The sequence below is a fragment of the Podarcis filfolensis genome (genome assembly GCF_964270895.1).
Source record: "Podarcis filfolensis genome assembly, chromosome: 3".
Lineage (NCBI taxonomy): Eukaryota > Metazoa > Chordata > Lepidosauria > Squamata > Lacertidae > Podarcis > Podarcis filfolensis.
This window is the reverse complement of record NC_139606.1, coordinates 2516465-2539719: the sequence shown is the minus strand read 5'-3', so window position 1 is coordinate 2539719 and position 23255 is coordinate 2516465. Positions and strand designations below refer to the sequence as shown.

General features: G+C 43.4%; 1 protein-coding gene across 4 annotated transcripts in view; it reads right to left on the bottom strand.

Moving 5' to 3' along the window:
• PELI1 (pellino E3 ubiquitin protein ligase 1) overlaps nucleotides 1-18547 on the bottom strand; it is a 72734-nt gene extending 54187 nt beyond the window's left edge. Inside the window, exon 1 of one of the 4 annotated variants that reach the window (XM_083606623.1) lies at nucleotides 18469-18547. The gene's annotated coding sequence lies outside the window, so the exon portion shown is untranslated. Of the gene's footprint in view, nucleotides 1-6523; nucleotides 6919-18468 lie in introns of those variants that run through there. The other 3 variants (XM_083606622.1, XM_083606621.1, XM_083606620.1) reach the window with 3 other exon arrangements.
• Between the last annotated feature and the right edge of the window lie 4708 nt (nucleotides 18548-23255).

The window sequence follows — 23255 nt, the reverse complement described above, 5'->3', positions numbered from 1 at the left end:
TGATACAGTCCAACAAAAGCACCACATTTTCAGCTCACACTATAGTTTTCTTCCTGTCCACACCAGGAAGGAGGCTTTTGTGACCATGGAGGGATGAGAAAAGCAGCATGTTTTTGCATGAGTAGAATGCGTGCTTTTATTTAAAATACATCTTTGGGTTATTTGTGGGGTATAGGAATTCATTCATTTCCCCCCACAAAATATAGTCCGTCCACCCCCAATGTCTGAGGGACAGTGGACTGGCCCCCTGCTGAAAAAGTTTGCTGCCCCCTGTTCTAGCTAGTTCTTACTGATCTAATCAAATGAGCAAGGAGAAGATTCCCCAACAACACTATCTCAAGGCAATGGCAAGCGAGCATCTGTGAGCACTGCACATACATTTTGAGCTGACTGACTGCACAGACCAATGGGAAAATGCTATATCTTTCTTTCAAAGAAAGGACTCCCCCCCCCTTTCATGTGTTATTTCCTTCTGCAAGAATCCTGGAGTGCACATGCCCATTTCTTTTCTTGCTATCACGCCAACACCTTCCTTTGCTCCTAAGGTGGCATAAGAGATAGCCATGTTCAATGAAGCTGTAGAAAGGCTAGTTCTGTTCTGTTTATTTTAAAAGAGGCACATGGCAGGAAAGTCCACTATGGTACAGTCCAAGGGCCTTAGATTTATTATCAATTTGGGTGATGGTCAACTATGACCAAGTTCTACTTTACCATGAAATGATAAATTGAAAAATGCCAAATCACCAAATTGTTAACTCGAAAATTATTAATAATGTACACACACACACACACACACACACACACACACACACACTAATATGGCAAGCCCATGCCTTACAATCTAGAAACCTAGTATGTTGCTGAACAGCACATATTTATGATGCCTAAAAGCACATTAGGGAGATCTAGGACAGGGGTCAGCAAACTTTTTCAGGAGGGCGCTGGTCCACTGTCCCTCAGACCTTGTGGGGAGCCGGACCCACCGCCTCCTGAAAGCACCTCCCTGCCTATGCCACTCATGCCGCAGCTGCTGACGCTGCCTCGTCTTTGGGAGCGTCGGCGTTCTCTGTCTCAGCGGGGCACAGAGCCCATGCTGCTGGCCTCCACGCCACTGCTGCTTCCTTCCTGCTCGGCCGCTTCCTCCCGCTCAGCCGCCTCAGCAGGAAGGAAGCCAATCAAAAGCCATTCCAATTTCGCTGCCCGTCCAGAGGCATCCACGGCTTTTAATTGGCTGCTGGAGCTTTCTGCAGCCAATCAGAAGCCAAGCCGTGCCGCAGAAGTCAGCCTCCACATGGCGAGGCCTCTGCACCACACCTGTTCAGAGCGGGGACTGACCGAGCGGGTGGCAGGGTCTGTAAGGTTTGCGGGCCAGATTAACAAGCCCGGTGGGCCGTATCAGGCCTGCGGGCCTTAGTTTGATGACCTCTGATCTAGGACATCACTCTTGAGCTTTGTTCCAGGGTAAGAACCAGCATTCGAAATTAGCCAGGTGCCAGTCGCATTTTGCAACCAGCCATTTGTGACTGGATGGAAATGTCCAGGCGACACTATTGGTGCCTAGCATCTCCAACTGCCTAGCTGCAGTCAGCTGGTCTGCCAGCCACAACGGAAGCAAATAACATGCCTCTTTTGCTGCTGCGCTACCCTCACCAAACACCTGATTTCCCCATCACTGCAGCAGCAAAAGACATGTCTTTTGTGCAGTTGCAAAAGCCTCTTTTTCCTACCACTACTCTACAGACCACCTGATTCACCAGGAGGCTTTTTTATTTTTGCTGTGAGGCTGCCTGGTCTGGTGGAAGGGCAGGAAAAAAATGTGCCTAGACATTTTGTTTTGCCACCCATAACCTAGGTCCCAGGAGCAGCATGGGTCCTACCATTCCTATGCCAGTTTCTAACACTGAAAGAAATACAACACAGATGAAATAATGCCAGTGTTGGATCTCTTGCATGTTTTTGTGTACAGACCTAAACACAGGTTGAGAGAAGCACAAAAGGAATCAGATTTTTAAATTTTCCTTCCTCCTTTCCTAATTACACAGAATCCAGACTTGTGTAGCTGGAGATCTGCCTCTCAATGGGAACCTACTAAGTCTGTCCTTTGATGTCTTCCAAAAATAGGAAATGCCTCAAAAGCTGTAGCAAGGACAAGCTAAAGGGAGTAGATCTTTGCATATTTTCATCCTCAAAACTATGATCATCAAACAGAGAATCAAACAGAGGTACACAGTTCCTTTTTTGGTCTCCTTTTAATCTACCATTTTAAAGAAAGCAGGTCAACAGAAGAGAATACATCTTCAAATATCTTCAAGGGCCATCACATGGAAGATGGAGAAAGCTTGTTTTCTCCTGCTCTGGAGGCCAGAACCTGAACTAATGGCTTCAAGTTACAAGAAAGGAGATTCCAACTAAACATCTGGAAGAACTTTCTGACTCCTTTCTTAAGAGACTCCCGCTTCTTGATCATGCAAGGTTTTTAAGCAGATGGCCATTTGTCATGGATGCTTCAGTTAAGATTCCTGCATTACAGGGGGTTGGACTGCATGATCCACAGGATCAACTCTACAATTCTGTGATTCAGTATTTGCCTGATTACAGTACAGATATGAAAGTGGATTCATCTGACTTCCTGCAAAGAGAGAAAACCTCCAATTCTACACCCTAGCTAGCATAATATCCATTTAAAATCTTACCAATCTAAATAGCAGAACATCTGTGTAGTAAACACTGTAGTTTGACTATCACATTCCTTTTTATATAGCAATGGGGTTTTTTTAAGTGCTTTAACTCTGGTTGTGCTCAATTTCATCAACATTAATTGGTGGCATAATATATGAATTAAACATAACTTCTACCTTATTTCTGAGAATGAAGCTGTATTAGACTTCCAATAGCTTTGGGAATTTAGGTCTGTATCATCAAGCTTATGAAAATAAATTATGTCATTTTGAAGATACTACTTTCCCTTCACAAGCTATACAGTTCTGCCACTGTATCTAAAGGCTGACATAACATCTCTTTATATTTACCAGCTCTGGACATGCAAACTCACACTTTTCCCGACTTATGCTGTTGGAATTTAGTACAGGGAAACCAGAATTATTGCTGGGGGCGGGGGATGGGGAGTGAAGTGGGAACCCAACAGCATTTGAATTGAAGCAGCTTCACCTACTAAGCCTTGGCATTTGTGCATCACAACAAAAACTCCATTCAAAGGTGACTTTACTTGTGTTGAATCCATGTATTGTCCGCAACAAACATTTGCTTAGGCCTATGACTTTTCCTCATGCAGGTCAGGTTGCACTACACACCCACATCCGGTCCAATACATGCAACTGCAATCCTTCAAAACTGGAGCAAGGAGGGTCCTGAGAGCCCTGCTAGATCAGACCAAAGGCCCATCTACTCCAATATCCTGTTTCTGCAATGGCAAATCAGATGCCTCTGAGAAGCCACCAACTAGGACATGAGGGCAATAATAGCACTCTTCTGCTGTTGCTCCTCAGCAACTAATATTCTCAGTGACTAGGGCACTACCTCTGATCCTGTAGACAAGTACCCACTGATAGACGTATCCTCCATAAATTTGTCTAAACATTTTCTAAAGCTATCCTAGTTTGTAGCCATCACAACATTCTGTGGTAGCAAATTTCCATAGTTTAACTGTGTGCTTTGTGAAAACTTCTTTTTGTCTGTCTTGCACTCCATAAAACTCAGATTCATTGGGAAACCTAAGGTTTTAGTATTAGGTTTTTTTTAGGGGGGGGGACACAACTTCCCCCTAGGGACTTTCTGCATGCCACACAGGGTTTTATACACTTTTATCATAACCCCACTTTACTTGCCTTACTTCTAAGCTAAATAATGCCAAACAGTGTCACCTGTCCTTTTAGGTGAGTTGTTCCAGTTCCTGATCATTTTATTTGCCCTATTCATAACCTTTTCCAGCAGTTCTACTACATCCCTTTCAAGGCGTGGCAACCAACACTGTACAGAGTATTCCAAGTGTGGACTCATAGATTTGCTCATTCTTTTCCTAATGATCTCTAATATATTGCCTTTTTCACAGCAGGCCCACACTGAATCAACATTTCTTTTTCTTTTCTTTTAATTGTGTACTTTAACACACCAAAAAGAAAAAACAAATATCCATCAACACAAAACAAAAAGAACATTAATACATTAACTAATAATCTCAAAACTTTAAATTAACGATGGTCTTTTTCTATAGACCCAACTTCCCATCTACTCCTTACTTCAATTTCTCATCAGTTATTCACTGACATAACATAATTATATTAAAATTTAGTAATCTTTAGTCTATCTTAAATTTTACATCAAACTTGAAACTGCTACTGAAAATTATTTGAATGCTTCAACAGAGTTTAAACCACAATTATTTTTCAGATAAATTTTTAAGATAAATACCTGTTTTAGTTTGTTTTTTATTTTTATTTTTTCTGATTTTTTCACTGACTAATCCACCATAGCCTCCAAATCCCTTTCCTGCCCGGTCAGTCAGACAAAGAGTGATCACCATTCAGACCAGGCATATCCACATTAGGCTTAAAACAGTCATAATTGATTATATCTGAAGCTGAAGCATGTACAAGGAGCAAGTAGGACCACCTATAAAGCAAAATCAATATATTCTCCACCCTGGGAGTGGGGGGAGGGGGAGGGGGGAGAGACAAGTCAAGGCTACACATGCTGAAATTAGGAGTAGATCCTCTTTCTACCTTTATTTGCCAGTTTAGATTTTTAAAAAAAACTCTATTAAGAAGAAAATCCCTGACCACAATGAGGTCTCTAAACCATTTAAACAAGTTTTCCAAGAATCTCTCACGTAAGCTCACAAATAACAAAACTTTTAAAAAACACCACTGAAGTGCACGGGTGGTAATAAAACCTGCTGATAGTTCAGACTTCAAAAGTGGTGCATTTGATCTTGTGCCTCAAATATAATACATTTTGAAACAAGGCACTTGGATTCACTTGAAACTACTTCCCAGTCGATGTATGTAGTAGTTGGCCTTGGTGTATTCATAGTTTTTCCATATTCATCAGTCAATAATTCCAAAGATCAACAGCAATGCTGCATTTATTTAATAGGGCCAAAACCTCAGGAGCACTTTTTAGTATCAGTATTAGTTCTCTTAAAATATGTTCTCTGAATATCAAACTGGGAACACAAGCATGAAAATATATCTTGTCAATGAACCAGATGTTTGGGTAATACTGACAGTTTACAGGAAGTATCAATTTATATGAGAGATATTAAACCCAAAGTACAGCATACAGGCAAAAACACCCTAGACTATAAGCAGCACATCTAATATAAACATCCAGCATGCTACTATACCTTTCATTATAATATGCTTTGTGAGATACAAAACAGAAAACAGGAAACTTAGCTTCACTCTCACTTCTGGCCACTCCACTTTCCTTCCCCCTTACAAGTTAAGCATAGAAAAAAAATAATTCCATTGCTGGACAGCTCAGATTCAGAACAGATAAAACTGGAATTCAGCTGATAGAAAGCCAAGAAGAGGAATCACAATGATTGTACTGAAAAAGTCAGTTGACTCCCAGCCAATATAAAACATGTAGCCTTTTAAAAGGTAATGTGATAAAACACTTCACAGAAAAGTACAATGTCATAAACCAAGACTCATGGAACTATGTTATGCAGGTTTTTAAATGAAACAGTATAACACAGAACTTCAAATTAGTAGGAGCAGGTGTAAAAGATTTCTCTTTAAGAGATGACACACTGACAGATTGAACCAAATCATAACTAAATCACAAAGATGACAACATCAAAACCCTCACCATCTCAAATCACTGTACTCCTCTTTTGATAAAAACAAATAAGAAATTAAACAACACCTCCTCTATTTTAGCCGCTTAAAGGAAACTGGAGAAGGAAAATAACTTTGCTACAAATACATCACACTAGGGTTAACTGAGACCGAGGACACAAGGCCAATTTTTAAAAGCAAACTTTAAAAGGATAAACACCACACCAAAAATTTACGTTTCCTTTTCGAGGTGGGAAATCCTTTGGTGGGGACATAAGTAAGAACACAGGAGAAAAAAGCTTTTACACATTAGCACACGACTTACTTTGTTCTGCCTTTTTTATTATTCAGCTGACGTCCAGGACTACTGTACTTTAGTCAGTCCCGGGCAAGCCCAGCTTTAGGAAACGCTTCCGGCTCCCCCTAAAAAGGAGAGATTTCCCCTAGAAAAGCTCCATGACAAAGGCATCCCTCCCCCCCCCGCCACCCCAAAATAAAACAACTACAACCATAGCCAGGTTTTTTCCGGAGGCAGAGGACGCGGGGCTGCTGAGCTCGGCCGCCTGTGCAATTTCCCTTTCCAGGAGGACAAAGAGCAGCCCGCAAACCTCAAGACAGCGACGCAAGAGGCGGAAAACAATCCAGGGCTTGGCGCGCACACACATTTGGGGGGTAAACACGAACGGATTCTTTTCTTCCTTTGACCGTTTTCTTGCTTTTACAGTTTAATTCTTCCTAAAAACCGCCTTTCCCCCTTTCACAGTTTCCTCGCGTCCCGGCCAAACCCGACCAATGGTGATTGGAAAGAAAACCCGGAACGGAGCGCGAGGCTGCTCACCCAGGACAGCTCTCCTCCCTGCGGGAAGCCCCTCGAAGCACCACGGCCAGGGACACGGCCGGGCGGGAAGCCAGGCCCCGCAAGCCGAGGCGGGAGCGAAGGGGACGGAAGCCGCGGGCCGGCGAGGAAGACGGCGAGGGCGGCGGGGCCAGAAGCCGAGCGGAGCCTCCGGGTCAGCGGCACAACAAGAAGCAGCAGCAGCAGCAGCAGCGGCCGCTCCGGCGCACAGACACATATAGCCCGGGAAGCGGGCGGGGAGCGGTGACCTCATAAGAACGCGCCGCCCCGCGGAGGATGACGGGAACTGTAGTCCTCCGGAGAGGGAGGCGCTCCTGAAACAAGGCCCCGTCCGCCAACATGGCGCCGCCCAGAGTCATTGGACGGGTCTTTGTTTTGTTTTTTGAAGCCCCGCCTTCATTTGTTTGCTTAATTATTACAAACAAGGTTTTAAATCATTCCAACAACTCAGATTAATAGCACCGTAAACCCGCAACTTGCGCGCGTTTAACTTGTGCGCATTCAGCTTTCGCCCTTGGCTTCTTAAAAAGTTAAAGGGGGGGCGGGGGGCGTCTAGGGAAAAGACTTTGGCAACCCCTCCCCCCGCTTCCAATCTGTTTGGATGATGCGCAAATTCGGCTTTAGGCGCGATCCCTGGAATGAGCGTTGCCGCCTTCGGTGCGGCAAAATAAGGAACATGGGCGGCGGCGGGGGGAATTGGGCGGCTAAAAATGTCTTGACCCGGTGCAGAATGAAATGACTTCCAAGCAATCCATTACAATGGCCAGACTCACAGAGCAGACCCAAGGAAACGTACGGCTCTAAATTAGCAACGCACATTCATTTCAGTGACTCACATCCTCCCCCACCTGCTGAATTTCTACCTGTCAAAAGAATGGTAAATGTAGAAACCCAGCCAAAGAAAGAAAGAGGTGGAGATAGCAACAAATTCTATTTCTTTTCCAAACAAAACTTGGCTTCTAACATCTCTTTCCACATACCTGCTAATGCCAATTCATTCTCTCTCTCTTTCTCACATGTGCATCACAGTCAGACAAGTTCATCCAACCACTAGCGTTACATCTTTTCTTGTCACATATTTGAGACATTTTAAAAAGAATTCACCTGTTGTCCGTAGGCATTCATAGAATCACAGAACTGTAGAGTTGGAAGGGATCCTGAGGGTCATTTAGTCCAACCCCCTGCAATGCAGGAATTTTAACTAAAGCATTATTTAAAGCCCTCTTACACCACTTTAACAGTCCCCCAAAGAATCTCTCATTCATATATATATATATATATATATACACATACACACACACACATATCTAATCTATCTATAATATCTATATATAATCATATATAGATATAATTTTCATATTTTACATTTCAAATTAAAGATATTTCATACCATTCAATGACTTCCCTCCCTCCCCTTCCAAGGTTCTATTAGATTATCTACCATTCCTGCATATTTTAATATACCCATCTACTTCAGTTCTCCTATCTTGCATCACTTTTAAATATGTTATGCTATTGAATTTACCTTAATACTACCAGCGTTTTCAACTGTGCACAATTATTTTCTACATACTCAATGAAAATTTTCCACTCCTCTTTAAATACCTGTTTTTCTTGTTCTCTTACTCTACTTGTAACTCTGCTAACTCTGCATATTCTATCATCCTGAGTTGCCAATCCTCCTTGCTAGGGACCTCCCTCACCTATTTTGGGGCTAACAAAATCCAAGCTGCCGTTGTAGCATACATAAATAGGTTTTTCTGACACCTAGGAACCTTTGTCTGGACAATTCCTAACAGAAATGCCTCTGGTTTGCAGGGGGGGGAGTTGTTTTAAACATTTTCCCATCTCATTATATATCATTTCCCAATATTCTTTAACTTTTTTGCATGCCTACCACATATGGAAAAAGGTCCTTCCATTTCTTTACATTTTCAACACAAATTGGATTCCGCTTTATACATTCTAGCCAATCTACTTGGAGTTAAAAACCATCTATGAATCATGTTAATGTAATTCTCTTTCAATGTGTAGCATACCGTCAATTTCAAATCTTTTTGCCAAAGTTTATCCCAGAGGTTTAGTTCTATATTATACAATATATCCATTGCCCATTGGGTCATTGAAGCTTTAACCAGCTCATCTTTTGTTTCCCATTCCAATACAGTGGTACCTCGGGTTACATATGCTTCAGGTTACATACACTTCAGGTTACAGACTCCGCTAACCCAGAAATAGAACCTCAGGTTAAGAACTTTGCTTCAGGATGAGAACAGAAATCGTGCTCCGGCGGCAGCAGGAGGCCCCATTAGCTAAAGTGGTGCTTCAGGTTAAGAACAGTTTTAAGTTAAGGACGGACCTCCAGAACGAATTAAGTTCTTAACCTGAGGTACCACTGTAATAGTTTATACATTTTAGATGATAATGATGATAATTTTTCCTTATTGTGTACTAACTCTATTTCAAATTGTGAGCTTTGGTCCCAAAATCCATTTTTCTTATCTAATTTAAACCTATAATATGTTGATGATACTGTAACCAATCAGTAACTTGTCTCCTTATTTCTTTCATTGGTTTCAATCTGGGTTCACTCCCTGAAAAGTCCAGCACGTCTCTATAGGTCGCTCACCATCTACCTACATTGAGTCTCTTGATTATGATTGCTTCAGTTGGCAATAACCAGTGGGGTGTTTTCCTTTCCATCAAGTTTTTGTATTTCTCCCAGACACCATAAAAATTTTTCCTAATGGTTCATGAAACGCTTATAAATTTTAGCTTTCTAAAATTTCTAAAACCAAAGGCATATATGCCAGCTGAATTTCGTATTGTGGCCTTCCAAATCTAAAATGTGTGCATTTTCCAATACAATCCATTCCCTTAGCCAACACAAACAAGCTGCCTCATAATGCAATTCTAGGTCTGGCTGGGCAAATCCCCCTCTTTCTTTTGTATCTATCAAAATTTTATGTTTAATTTGAGGCTATTTCCCCTGCCAGACGAATTTAGAAATATATATTTTCCTTTCCTTGAAACAACTTAAGTTATTAACAATCGGGATTGACTGAACAATCGGGATTGACAACATTTTAAGGCAGTAAATTCATTTTAATGGCTGAGATTCTACCTAACAGGGAGAGTTTCATCCTTCCCCAAATCTCCATCTTTTTAATCTTTCTACAGTTTAATATAATCATATTGAAATAAATTGAGTTTTCTCACTGTCAGCCAAATCCCTAGGTATTTCTTACCTATTTTTAAGCCACTTACCATTTCCAAAACCTTTTTCGACTGGTCGTCCATGTTTTTAACCAACATTTTAGTCTTTTCTGTGTTTCTTTTAAGGCCTTCCACTTCTTCTAATGCCTTGGGGACACTCTCTATTGGTTGTTCCAATGTTAATACCACATCGTCAGCAAATGCCTTTAATTTCCCTATTTCCCCTTATATTCTGTAACAATATTTCCAATGTCAAGATAAACAACAACAGGGATAAAGGGCAGGAGAAGGGCCAAAAACAGCTGGCCTTTCACAGGGCTGGCCCAAGATATTTTGGCACCTAAGAACAGACCCCAAGATACTGATGCCCCTCCCTGCCAGGGAGGAAGAGGGGAGGGAATATCTACACATCAGGGACAAAGGGGAAAGAAAGATTGACATTGGGAACTGCTGCCCCAGGGAATCTTTCTGCCTGAGGTAGTTTCCTCCCCTTTTCTCATGGGTGGACAGCCCTGGTCTTTCAGCAAAGCCCATGGAATAGCCCTGTTTCCCTTCTCCCCCTCACATCCTGATGTCTGCTGCTAGGTGACTCAAGGACAACAGGCTTCTGTGGCAGAATTATACAATTATATAAACTCTACTTCTATAGGAGCGCCAGATGATAATATGGGGATAATTTTAATGGTATCCCATATATCAAACAAGTAACAGAAGGACCACAGCCACGTACATGTGTCTTTGAGCTCAGGGCTGATCTAGGACAGTTTGCTGTCTGGGAAGAAAGGACAAGATGGTATGTCCCTTAGTTCACATGTGGAAGTTAACTGGACCGGTGGTTTAACCTTGCTTCTACTCTGGTGATGAAACAACATCCTCCACTGCACTTAAAAACAGCAGGCCAGGTGAAGGTAATCTGTATGGCAGGCACAGCTCTGTCTTCCAAAACTTTGGCCTGACTTGTTCACTGCACTACCTTGCACCTGTCTGCTGCTTGAACAAACAAATGTCGCAATGCAGGAATGGAAATGCCATGTGTCATGTGTGCAGACAACATATGTCATGTGTGCAGAGTACATGTACACACACATGATGCCTGCTAGAGTGTGTGATCTAGTTTGGCTACTTCTCTGCCATCTTGGTCAGCCAGGTGCCTTTCAAAAAGGTGGTTCCTGTGACACTTTGGAATAAAGTGATTGCACCAGACAGACAGACAGACAGCCTGGCCAGTTTTTTAAAAGAAATTAACCACATACATCAATTAATTTTGTTCTGAAATTAAATAGAATGAGGGAGAACACTTTTAAAAGCCAATAAATATAAAGAAGACATGTTAAGCAAAGAAGGAACTCTGATGGAATGGAAGAATTGGGTAACTTCAGGAGCACATAAAATGAGGCCAGAGGTGCATTTATTTAAAGGTAAAGGTAAAGGTACCCCTGCCCGTCCGGGCCAGTCGTGTCCGACTCTGGGGTTGCGTGCTCATCTCGCTCTAGAGGCCGTGAGCCGGCGCCGTCCGAAGACACTTCCGGGTCACGTGGCCAGCGTGACGAAGCTGCAGCTGGCGAGCCTGCACCAGCGCAGCACACGGAAACGCCGTTTACCTTCCCGCTATAAAGCGGTCCCTATTTATCTACTTGCACTTAAGAGTGCTTTTGAACTGCTAGGTGGGCAGGAGCTGGGACCGAACGACGGGAGCTCACCCCGCTGTGGGGATTCGAACCGCCGACCATACGATCGGCAAGTCCTAGGCACTGAGGTTTTACCCACAGCGCCACCTGCGTCCCAAGTTTTTTCCAACTGAGACGTCGAGATCAGTACCCAGATCTGCTTAACTGCAGCAATGTGACTATAACGTCACATGCCTTCAGATCATGTCCTGGAACCTGAGATTACCTGCAGCCCACCTGCAATGCAGACATTAAATAGCACACAAACACCAAGGAGCAGAACTATCGCCGCCCCCAGCATTACTTTCTGAAATTTAACTCCACCATCACCATGTAAGAGCAGGACGACTGGAGGTTTCTCCCAACACAGAAAGGCTAAGACAACATTTACAAATAACATCTACAATGCTGCTGTTCTGGATGTAAATGACAAATTCTTTCGAAATAATGAGCCTAAGGCACATGCTTCCTGGCATAAAGACTTGCTATTTTGTATGCACTTCAAGTACAAACCCAACAGTCTTGCAAAGAGGCCATTCAGTACAGGACAACTCACAATGTAGCAGAAACATTTTTTATTTTTAAACTTCTGCATGCTTAGAGGCAAGAAGAAACTACAAGAGCAAGCAATGTCTCTTGAGTGTAGAAGTTCTCTTCAAGAGAAAGTTGAGGAGGTGACAAATGATTTGAAGATGAAAAGGTGAGGTGGTGGTGATTTCTGTAAAATCAATAGTGCTGGATGTGAGCTCTCACAGATTGTGAATGATGAGGAGTGAATTCCGCAATCAGATTAAGCCCACAACTGGTTTTGAAGAAGTGGGCAATAGAGATGAAATTTTGTAACTTTATTTAGCTCTTTTATGTTGTGAGAAGCAAAGCAAATTCATTTTTGCCCTGGGCCTCCAAACGGCAATACCAGCAAAATGTAAAATTATTTTGAATTAAAAATAAAATATCAAATACATTAGCCTCTATGAAAAATATTTGATCACCAATGCGGGCAGAGCTGACAGAGCTACATGTTCAAAGGAGACCTGTGTTTTCCTTTGCAGCAGCTGTCAGGTTGCAGCTATATTCTGGAATTACAGAAGCAGTCAAAATATGTTAAGCCATAGCTTTTCCTGAGAAATTAAAGGGCATGTTTCTAGTCAAGCCAAGGGCTTTACTAGCACCAAGGGACATAGTCTGTCAATAACACTTTTTAACAGAGTTGAAAATGTTGTGAAAGAGGCCTCACTTCCCCCAGTGTCTGCTTTTTGTTTTTGTTGTTCCAACGTCACTTCTGGACTAACAGGTTTTTCAGTTGTTTGCAATCATACAAAAGAGAGCTCATACCACAATCAGTGATCCAAGTCTCCTAAATACTTTCAGTTTTCTGAAAAAAATGTCTCCAACCTTAGACTTGCAGGAGGAACTTTCCCAAGTAGGTCTGCCAGCGCATTTACCCAGGGATTTCTAGTCAGCCTTCTGTAATACACAGGAAACACAGAACTTGTGCTGAAGTAGTTGCTATAAGAAATAAATTGCTTCTCGCCAAGGACTTTTGCCTGGGCTGCAATTAGAAAAACGGTCAGTTCAAAGTTGCTATTCATTTTTGTACCCTCCAAAACAGAGACCTGAGTAACAGACGCTGAGTTAGATCCAACTTAAGTCAGCAGACCCATTGAAATCAATGTTCTTAACTTAGGGCTTATCCACACTTCCCTTTCCTCTGCACTTTCCAGGCACAGTCCACCCTTTAAAGCTCCATATCCAAGCACCATTTTTCCTGCTCCGGAGTCTTCTCCATGAAAACCTGCTCTTTAAAGCTGAATCAGAGCAAATGGCAATCCGCGGAAAACCTGAATTGCCATTTGCTCTGGAGCAAAAAGGGAGCTGGGGGGGGACACTCGGACATGGACCTTTAAAGTGCGGACCATGCCTTGAAAGAGCAGGGCAAATGGTAAGTATGGCTGAACCCTTCATGCCCATAGATGCCAGTGGCCTCGTCTGAGTATGACTTGGTTGGACCTGCAGGGCACCTGAGCTGCCACGTCCCTCCCATTATGCCCTTCACCCTGAACTTAAATTGTTATTTTGCATTCTAATTAGGGGGACACCTTCTGGATGAGTGCAAAAGGAAGTCCATCCACTTATTCTGCTGCTTCAGATGTTTTTTACTTTATTTTGTCGTCTTAATAATGCATTTGGCCTTAAAAATGTATTTAGACACTGTTTTGCCCTAAGGATGTATGTAAGAGAGGCATGTTTGAATGGCCTTTCAGAAAGGCCAAAAATTATCCATGATGTGTCTTAATCACTTTGACTACTCTTAGCTTCCAGTTTTACCACAGTTGAATCTACTAGGAAATATGGGTGTGGGAATGATAGATGAATGCAGCTGGCATAGCCCTGTATTTTTGTGATCCTGTATTTTGTTTGGTCTCAGCTTTTTTCAAACATGGCGAGAAGCCTTTTTAACAGCTTGTTTCTTCATTTCCTGTGAGTCACAAATTCTGTCTTAAGGTTGTTGCATGACAAAGTTCCTGTTAATACTCACTGAGCATGCTTCTTTCTCATGGCTCATGTCAGGGCATGTGAACAAAACGTGAATAAGATGTTTGTGAGTTATTGAAGGAGTGGGGGGTTTGCACATAGATGAAATCCAATAGAGTAGCCATGTTGTAGTTTGTTGTTGTTATTTACTGTTTAGGCAGCACCGTTAATGTATATGGGTGCTTTATGGAAGAATATAAACAAGAATGAAAAGGTCTTGTGCCCCAAGGAGCTTACAGTCTCTGTTTTGACTGTGAGATAGATAGCCAACTGAAGGAGAGGAGGGATGAAGGTGAGCCAGACTGCTGGCTAAACAGAGGTGAAACAAAGAAACATCTTAGGACTCAGCTTCATTGACAAAGAAAAAGCGCTTTATATGTGTTGTTTATGCATTCTAACAGTGTGACACCAGATGGTGTGTGGAGTTGCGTTTTTGCTGACCCGATTTCTCATACAAAGTTTGCAAAGCGTTTAACAGAAACGCTTCTTTGATGTGTCGAGATCCAGCCTTTGTTACAAGCAAGCTTGTTTTCTCCTGCTCCGGAGTGTAGGGCCCAAGCAATGGATTCAAGTTACGAGAAAGGACATTCCGACTGAACACCAGGAAGAACAGGAGCTGCACTTCCCTTTGGGGGCAGCGTGCCTGTACCCTGAGAGCCCAGCGCGCCACTCGCAAAAGCAGCATGGACCTGGGCTTGCAGCGCGCCTGAACTGCTGCACACACCCCTGCCACCCTCAAGGTGGAGGGTGCCCAGGAGGGAAGCAGTCACTCTGGTGGCACCCCAACCCCCATGGCATGCCCCTGCAGACCGCCCCCCCAGCACTATCAGGACTTGCTATGCCTCTGAGGAAGAACTTTCTGATGGCAAGAGCTGTTTGGCAGTGGAACGGACTCCCTTAGGAGGTGGTGGACTCTCCTTCTTGGAGGTTTTTAAGCAGAGGTTGGATGACCACCTCTTGTGGATGCTTTAGCTGAGATTCCTGCATTCCAGGGGGTTGGACTAGATGACTCTAGGGTTCCCTTCCAGCACTACAATTCTGTGATTCTAAGGTGCTGCAGCATTCTGTAACTTTTCTCAGAGTGGTTTAACTGTCAATCCCCTTCCCACTCTGAAAAATGTAGTTCTGTGAAGGGAACAGGGGTCTCCCAGCACCCCTTAATAAGCTACAGTTCCCAGGATTCTTTGGGGAAAGCCTGAAATGTATAATGCAGATTGGAGCCAGGAAGTATGTGATCAGGAAGCTAATAGGACATGGGTAGGCAACCTAAGGCCTGGGGGCCGAATCTGGCCCAATTGCCTTCTAAATCTGGCCCACGGGTGGTCCGGGAATCAGCATGTTTTTACATGAGTAGAATGTGTCATTTTATTTAAAATGCATCTCTGGGTTATTTGTGGGGCATAGGAATTTGTTAATTTTTTCCCTCCAAAATATAGTCCGGCTCCCCACAAGGTCTGAGGGACAGTGGACCAGCCCCTGCTGAAAAAGTTTGCAGACCCCTGTAATAGGACTTATTTCTGATGCTTAGGATCAGGTTGTAAGAAGAAGGCATCATTCAAAAATACAGTCATACCTCGGGTTGAAGTGGTAGCTTCGCGTTGAGCGACCCAGAAGTAATGGAACGCGTTGCTTCCAGGTTTTGCCGCTCGTGCATGCGCAGATGCTCATGCACGTCATGCGGCGAATAATGGCACGCGCAGACGCGGGTTGCTTTCTGCTCTGGATGCAAATGGGGCTCTGGAATGGATCCCGTTCACATCCAGAGGTACCACTGTAGTCACATGCAGTTAACGCTAACACTAGTTCACCTGTTCAGGAAACTGGGCCTAAAAAACAACAGGTAATCAGAACAGTTAAAACTGACCTCAGACTATTTTTAGGGGGACATACAGAGAGCCTCCTCGTTGTCGCCTTCAGCACACTTTTGTGCATATGGAGTGCAATCAAGTAAGAGGATCTACACAAAAGTTTGCAAAATCCACCCAGTGCAAGCTGTGATTTGAGAAGGAGAAATTAAGACTGTTACCACAGACTTAGTCAAAATGTGTGTTTTTTAAATTTGCACTGGAGATCACATTTCTCCAGACAGAATGATTAAAGGGTCAGAAGTTTCAGACAAGTTGTGCATTAGCATTTGTCAAATGCTCGTTGTTATAAGGCCAATGAAAATTGCTAATATATTTATATAATGTAGTGGATGTTTAAACATCATTACCTAATTCATTGCACTCAAAGCATTTGTTAAATTGATTTATAATTTCATTTCATAACTGCTGAAAAGACAATGAGGAATCAGATAGTTGCTGATATCCAAGTGAAGTTTGGTTGAAAGTGAAGGCAATGGTAACATCTCAGCTAGGTTAGGAGTTTTTGGATTCTGTATTGTATGGGACCCCCTGGGGTACAGTTGGAAGCAATGGTATAGGTAGCAGTAGCATTGGCCATTTTAGCTCTTTTGTCACCAAACTCAAAACACCTTCCCTGCTCCCCCTCCCGCCGAGGAAGCTGGCTGTGCCAGTAGTGGAAGAAAGCAGCAGAGTGTCGCCTGGGATCACTCTGAGTTGGTTTTACCATCTGCCTTCATTGCAGGAAGCAGCTGAACAGGGGGAAGGGGCACCGCACCACCAGCAGCCCACCTTGCAGCTGTGCAGGCAGCACCAGTCCCTCTTGCTTGCCAAATGCAGCAAAGATGTTATTTTTCTCAATTTGGATCAAAACTGGGTTTTTTCGGGCAGGGGTGGGGGAATGCATCAAAATGTAGAGTTTCATAAGGAAGAATTGGATAAATGCAGGATTGATATGGACTGTGACTAAAGTTGTGTGTGTACCACTTCCCAAACCAGTGGTGGGAGCGCACTGGATGCAGAATGAATGGGAGTGGGCACGGCACACAGTCTAAGAAGTTCCTTTTGCTGCCGAGCTTCTACTCTCTCAAGAAGCAGAAGCAGCTTCAAGTGAGTACACACTGGCATTCAGTGCAGGAAGCAGGTGCCATTTTGGGGATGCTGTACATACAATTACATCCCCGTATCATCCCTGTCCTACACTGTGTGTCAATCCAAAGCACATTCTGCCGAAACAATCAGTGGTGGACCTACATTTTTGGAGCCCTGAAGCTTGAACTGATATGGGGGCTTCTTCACAACCAGCAATTAGGTCTGAGTAACCACTGCTATCTTCTTCAATGAGGTTGTTCCACAAAAAAACACCATATTATTTTATTTTTTTAATAGCTACTACACTTCAGATTTTGATTGAAATTGCTGTACTAGATTAGCTCACATGTCAAAGACACTGTTGTGAATAAAAATGTCCTATGCCTTAGAGTTTTTGAGCTATGGAGGGATGAAAATTAAGGGAAATTAGGGAAATGTTACATACACGCATGATGCACTTTTTAAAGCAAATGTGGACAAAGTCACTTCTGGGGCGCTTCCAAGATTAGGGGTCCTGAAGTTTCGCCCCTGGGATCTGCCCCTGGGAACAGTTATAACCCATTTTGTGCCAATAATGCCCTTCGCCAGCACTTGCTGCACAGAGAGCACTTTCTCAGGTCATTTCCTATTGGGACACACTTGCTGATGCTGCCGGGCTGTGCCCCTCCCCTTCAACATATTTGCCTTGCTTATGAATAAAATAAGCAAAACGGGACATGTATTGAGATACATATATATGTGGCACTTACCCAGTTTGGGGTAGGTGCTGGGTGAGGCCTCTCGCCCTCCTGTGCCCTGGGGGGCGGGGGGCAAATTAATCTCCTTGCAGTCTGCCATTGGGCTTCTCTGTTTTCCCATCTGGCAAACTGACTTCTGAACAGAATATCTTGTGTTCTGTGCACACCCCAACACATATGTGTTCAGAGCCATTTTTATGTTGAAATCTGCCCTAAATCTTAAGAAGCAAACAGCTAAATCAGAAATGTGATAGAAAGCAGGAAGATTGCAATGGCATTTTGTTTAGGAAGTCCCCCCCCCCCCGACAAACATACACATTAAGGGGAGCTTAGAGAACTGATACATGAGAGAAACACTGTTCCACAATCATCTTTGATATTTAAACAAGAGTCAATTTCTGTTTCATGACAGGCACATTCTGTTCTGGCATCAGTGTCTAACTAGATTTTCTGAGTCATATATGCAGAATAAAATGACAAGTGGTGGCCTCTGTTGTTTTCTACAGAAAACATGTATTATTTCCCAGCATATATTTGAAACTGCTGAAGTCATTAAAACAGCCATGAGTTACAAATGTTTTTCTTTTTCTTTCTTTTTTAATGAGATGCTTCAGACATCATTATATGGTCACATGCTAATCCCAAGTCCTTGAACAATATGCAGATATGTGTTTAGGTATGTATGTACCGCATGCTTACCTGTTCACCAAGGATTCATACCTTAAATTGAACTGCATTTTGGCAATACCTTTTCAGTTCATGGTCACAGAGCTGCTCTGCATGGTTCTTCTGTCCTCCACACCCAGATTTGAAGGTAGAAGGTGTGAAGAGTTACTAGCAGAAGCAGGAAGTCTTCTTAGAAACAGGACATCTATAGAATATTGAATCATATTTATGAAGCATTAGAATGTGCCCCTGCCTGTTGTCATGTTTAGAAGTTGACTCCAGATGTCATAACTTTGTAGTAGTTTTAGGTCTGCCAGAATCTGGAACAGTTTTTTTGTTTGCTCAGTCTCTCCCCAGTGTATACCTGGACAGGAACCTGTCAAAGATTCTGGTAGACTTTCCCAGTCTATACTTCTGCTTGTTTCAGAGTTGTTTTAATCAATCCAATTCTTGACCACTGCCTTTTCTGTAAATTTTCCATGAAGCATTTGACACCTAGTACTAAAATAATAATAATCTACAAACAGCTGCCACTGCTGCTATGTTTTATCACAGACTGGATGATGGTGCTGAAGATATGCAATGATATCATTGGGTGCTGACCAGCCACATTAAAATATGAATCCAGAAGTTAAAGGCAAACACTTTAAGGGAAGTGTAATCATTGTTGTCATACGAGCCGATATTTAAAATGTAAGTGGTGGCTGATGTAAGTTATAACTTGCTTCAATTAGCAAAGATGAAGCCCTTAAATTATAGTAATTACTGGGTAGATTTCCTACCTCTGCCAATGTATTCCAAACCCCATAGAAGGTTCACTGGTTCCATTAACAATTCAACTGAAAACCCCACTACAGTACAAATTACGCCAAATTTGAGGAAATAATATCTACTGTTACCGTCTGCTTGCCCCAGCCCCTTTACTTTGTACTGCCTCCAAGTAACACTGCATTCATATACTAAAGACAAATAGGTGGATGTGTAAATTATTGCAATCCATCTGAATGTAGATTTAATTATTTTCTTTGGAACCTGTTAGAGATGCAATTTATCACATGCTAATTAACAAACTTTAAAGATCTATAATGATCTAACCTTTTGAACCATATTTGTAGATGCCTGAAGTAAAAAAGACCATTATGGTGGCAGAAGGGGAACAATTATTTTAGAAAGTGGTACAGAATATTCTGCTGTTACCTGTTTAGCAACATTCTCTGCTATTTTGCTTATATTGGGTGTAGTGAAAGCCAGTCCATTTAGCAGTATGAGGCAGGTGCATCAAAAGATCCTAAGGTAATTGGGTGTGCGGGTGGCAAGGCACTTAAGCATAAGGTAGTAACTGAACTCCAGGTATTCAATACCCTTTTCACTCTGGTTTCTAACCCAGATTGAGGACTGAGCCATTCTTTATCATTCTGGTGGGCAGTACACCAGGAGCTAGAAAAGGGAGAGCACATTCATATTGGTTCAGTGGACCCTTTCAGTCCACTGGCTTTTAATTCCACAAACTGTTAAATCCTTCTGGGTCACTTATCCTGGGTGGGGTGGATGTTCAAGCGATATCAGTCCTTGCTGGAAGGTAGCTGGTTCTGAGTGGCTACTCTTGAGTTACGAATGCCACACAGATTCCTCTTATCCATATGTTGTTGAACATGAAACCACTGGGGGAGGTTACCATATTTGTCACTGCCCATCTTTCTCTTTCCTTTCCCTCTGTTTCCAGGGAGGCGCTGGAAGTCCTGAACCAGTTCCAGAGATTAACAATGGGTTGGATAAACACAGGAAAGTCATAAGTGTTTTTACTCAGTAGGAAAGTGCTTCTGGTACTGTCTTTGCTTCCAGATAGCACCTATGTCAGCTTGGACATAGTGCACCAACTGCACCCTCTCCCAGAGAAGGCAGATCTTCCCGCTACACATCTACATTGGTTGGGTCCAGGCTGGATAAAGGTACGTACATGGGACTGTCTTTGAAAATAGTTAGGGAACTTCAGCTTTGGTCAAACTCCTGTCCCCAAACACTACAACAGCAACTTTTACTTGTAAGTAAGGAAGAGATATTTATTAAGGCAAATAGCAATATGGGCTCAGTAGCCAGCATAAAGTCCATAAGACAAGATTCCATGGTAAAAGGTTCATAACTGAACAGAAGCTACAAAGATGCCCCAACAATTGTCATGCCTCTCCTGCTAAGGTTTTAAAGATGAGGTGGGGGTGAGCTCGCCCATTAATCTGTTGTATGCATACACATGCTCTCAGTAGGGGTGGATGCATCTGAACCCACCTGTGAAGGTGGCACCTGGCTCTCTGCCTCCAGCTTTGCCACCACATCCTCATATTTAGTTGGCTCTCTCCCTCCTTAAAGAGGCTCTACACAGGAGGCACAGAGGAGAGAGACAACATTAGGAAGAACTTCCTGACAGTAAGAGCTGTTCGACAGTGGAATTTGCTGCCAAGGAGTGTGGTGGAGTCTCCTTCTTTGGAGGTCTTTAAGCAGAAGCTTGACAACCATATGTCAGGAGTGCTCTGATGGTGTTTCCTGCTTGGCAGGGGGTTGGACTTGATGGCCCTTGTGGTCTCTTCCAACTCTATGATTCTATTATTCTAGATCTTTCTTCCCTGACATTGAGAGACGTTGAGACAACCTCTCTTCTCCAACCCTGGGTTCCAGCTCCCCCCTGCCTCCCCCTCCTGCTCTGTCTGGAGCAACCAAACAATGCCAGATTCTGAAGGAACCAAAGGGCTTGTGACAGCTTTTGCAAAATGTAACAGCCAGCATTTTGAATGGGTGTGTGTCTGTATTGTATGTCAGATCACGTGACTCCAATATTCTACCATTTTCACTGGCCTCTGGACTAATTTGAAGCACAATTCAAAACGATGATTGTTTAAAGTCCTACATAGTTTGGGGCCATGGATTTTATTGGGTCCCTCTTTTCCCACATTAATCTGCCCACTTCAACCGAGCCCCCTGTTCCATCAATAGTAGACAGCTCATGGGTATGTTGGGCAAGGCCATTTCTGTTATGACAACCAGGCTATATAACTCTCTCCCTTGGAAGACAACCTATTGGATTCATGTTAAAATATCTGGATTGTGGTCACATTATAAAAGAACTCCTAGAAATAGCAATGAAGAATCAAAGCCAGTGTTGCCCTCACCATGATCTCTGCTGGGCCCTTAAGATGACAAGGAGCTAGGGAACCCCTGAGGGAAGCCCCAGAGGAGGAAGGCTCTGAGCCCGAGGATTGGGGATGGGACACTGAGGAAAGGCCAGAGGGAGAATGGGGGGAGGAATGGTTGGATGCTGAAGAAGCAACAGGCTTTAGTGAGTAAGGAGAACCTGTGACAGGGAGCAGCTCAGAATCAGAGGGTGAAGTGCAGTCCCAGGAGTCTTACTCTGCTGCTGTGACAAGTTCCTCTCCCCCCTTGTCTCCAAGGGCACACAGGGATTGCATAGAGCTGGACAGAGATTGCAGATGGGCCACCGTAGTTTGAGGCTGCTTGGGCAATGCCTGGTAGCAGAGGAGACTTAGAGGCAGGGACCATCAGTCCTGGCAACTGCTGTATAGGGGGAAGTCCTATTGGGAGCTATTACTGAGCTGTATGCTGCTTTCTTGAAGAAAGAATTAACTACAGTGCTTAGCTCTGCGTCTTGTGTGCTGACTTGCATCTGACCCAGCTCTGATAACAAGTGAGTCTTCAGTGGAGAAGGGCATCTTCCCATTTTGCCTCAGGTGGCAAAAAGGGATGGGCTGCCCCTGACCACAACTCCCATCCTCCTGTGCTGGCTGGAGGTGATAGGAGTTGTAGTCCAAAATATCTGGGGGCAGCAGGTTGGGGAAGGCTGACACAGCTCTTGGAAACAATGTTATGAGTCTCCACGCACTCTGTGGCCAGGCAGGTGTAGTTCTTATAGAGAAGCCAGATTCAGTGGCATTCTCCTTGCGGCTGCAGTGAGTGCCCCAGTCAAAAGCATGTTATGCATTATGTCCATCCTAGACAGTTGAATGATAATGGAAGGCGCCTAACAGATGGAGCCAATAATCTCTTGAAACTGAGGAGGCAATAAACCCTGCCTTTGGCCCTAAAGATTACTATTTCAAACCTTGTGAACTTTTGGTTTTCTAGTATGTGGACCTTATCTAAGGGCAAGGTTTCTTTCCCATGCTTGTCTCATCAGATGATCGACATATGTCAGAACCACTTCACACCTGATTCATTCTAATATAGAAAAGTGATTCAGAACCAGTGCTGAAGCTTCTCTGACCACAAGGCTACCAAACAGGTTTAGGTTTATATCTGTGCCATGGGCCACATTGAGCTTTCCCAGGTAATGTTTGCATAGACAAATCACAGGGAGATGTACAATATATGAGCCTCAGGCACCATAACAACCCAGCTTCCTTCCTTCCTTCCTTCCTTCCTTCCTTCCTTCCTTCCTTCCTTTTGTTATATTTATTAAATTTGTTACTTTTTTATCTTGCTCAGGGCAACCCAAAGCAACTTACAACCCCCCCCCCCCATTAATACATTAAAACCAACAGCGGGGAAATGCATTAAAAAATCTCACCTACTTCTAAAGGCCACAGATAGTTAAAGGCCAAGGGCCTGGTTAGTATAGAGAAAAGCTTTTGCCTGGCACCTAAAGATGAAGGTGCCATTCTTGTCTTGCCACCTCCAAGCCTCTTACGGAAGGGGCATACGCAGGACGGCCTCAGATGATGATTGCAGGGTCCTGTCAGTTCATAGGGGGAGAGGTGGCCTTTGAGGTACTGTGGTTCTGAGATGTTGAATTGGGCCCAGATTGGTGGCAACCAAACTAATTGGCAACCAGCAGG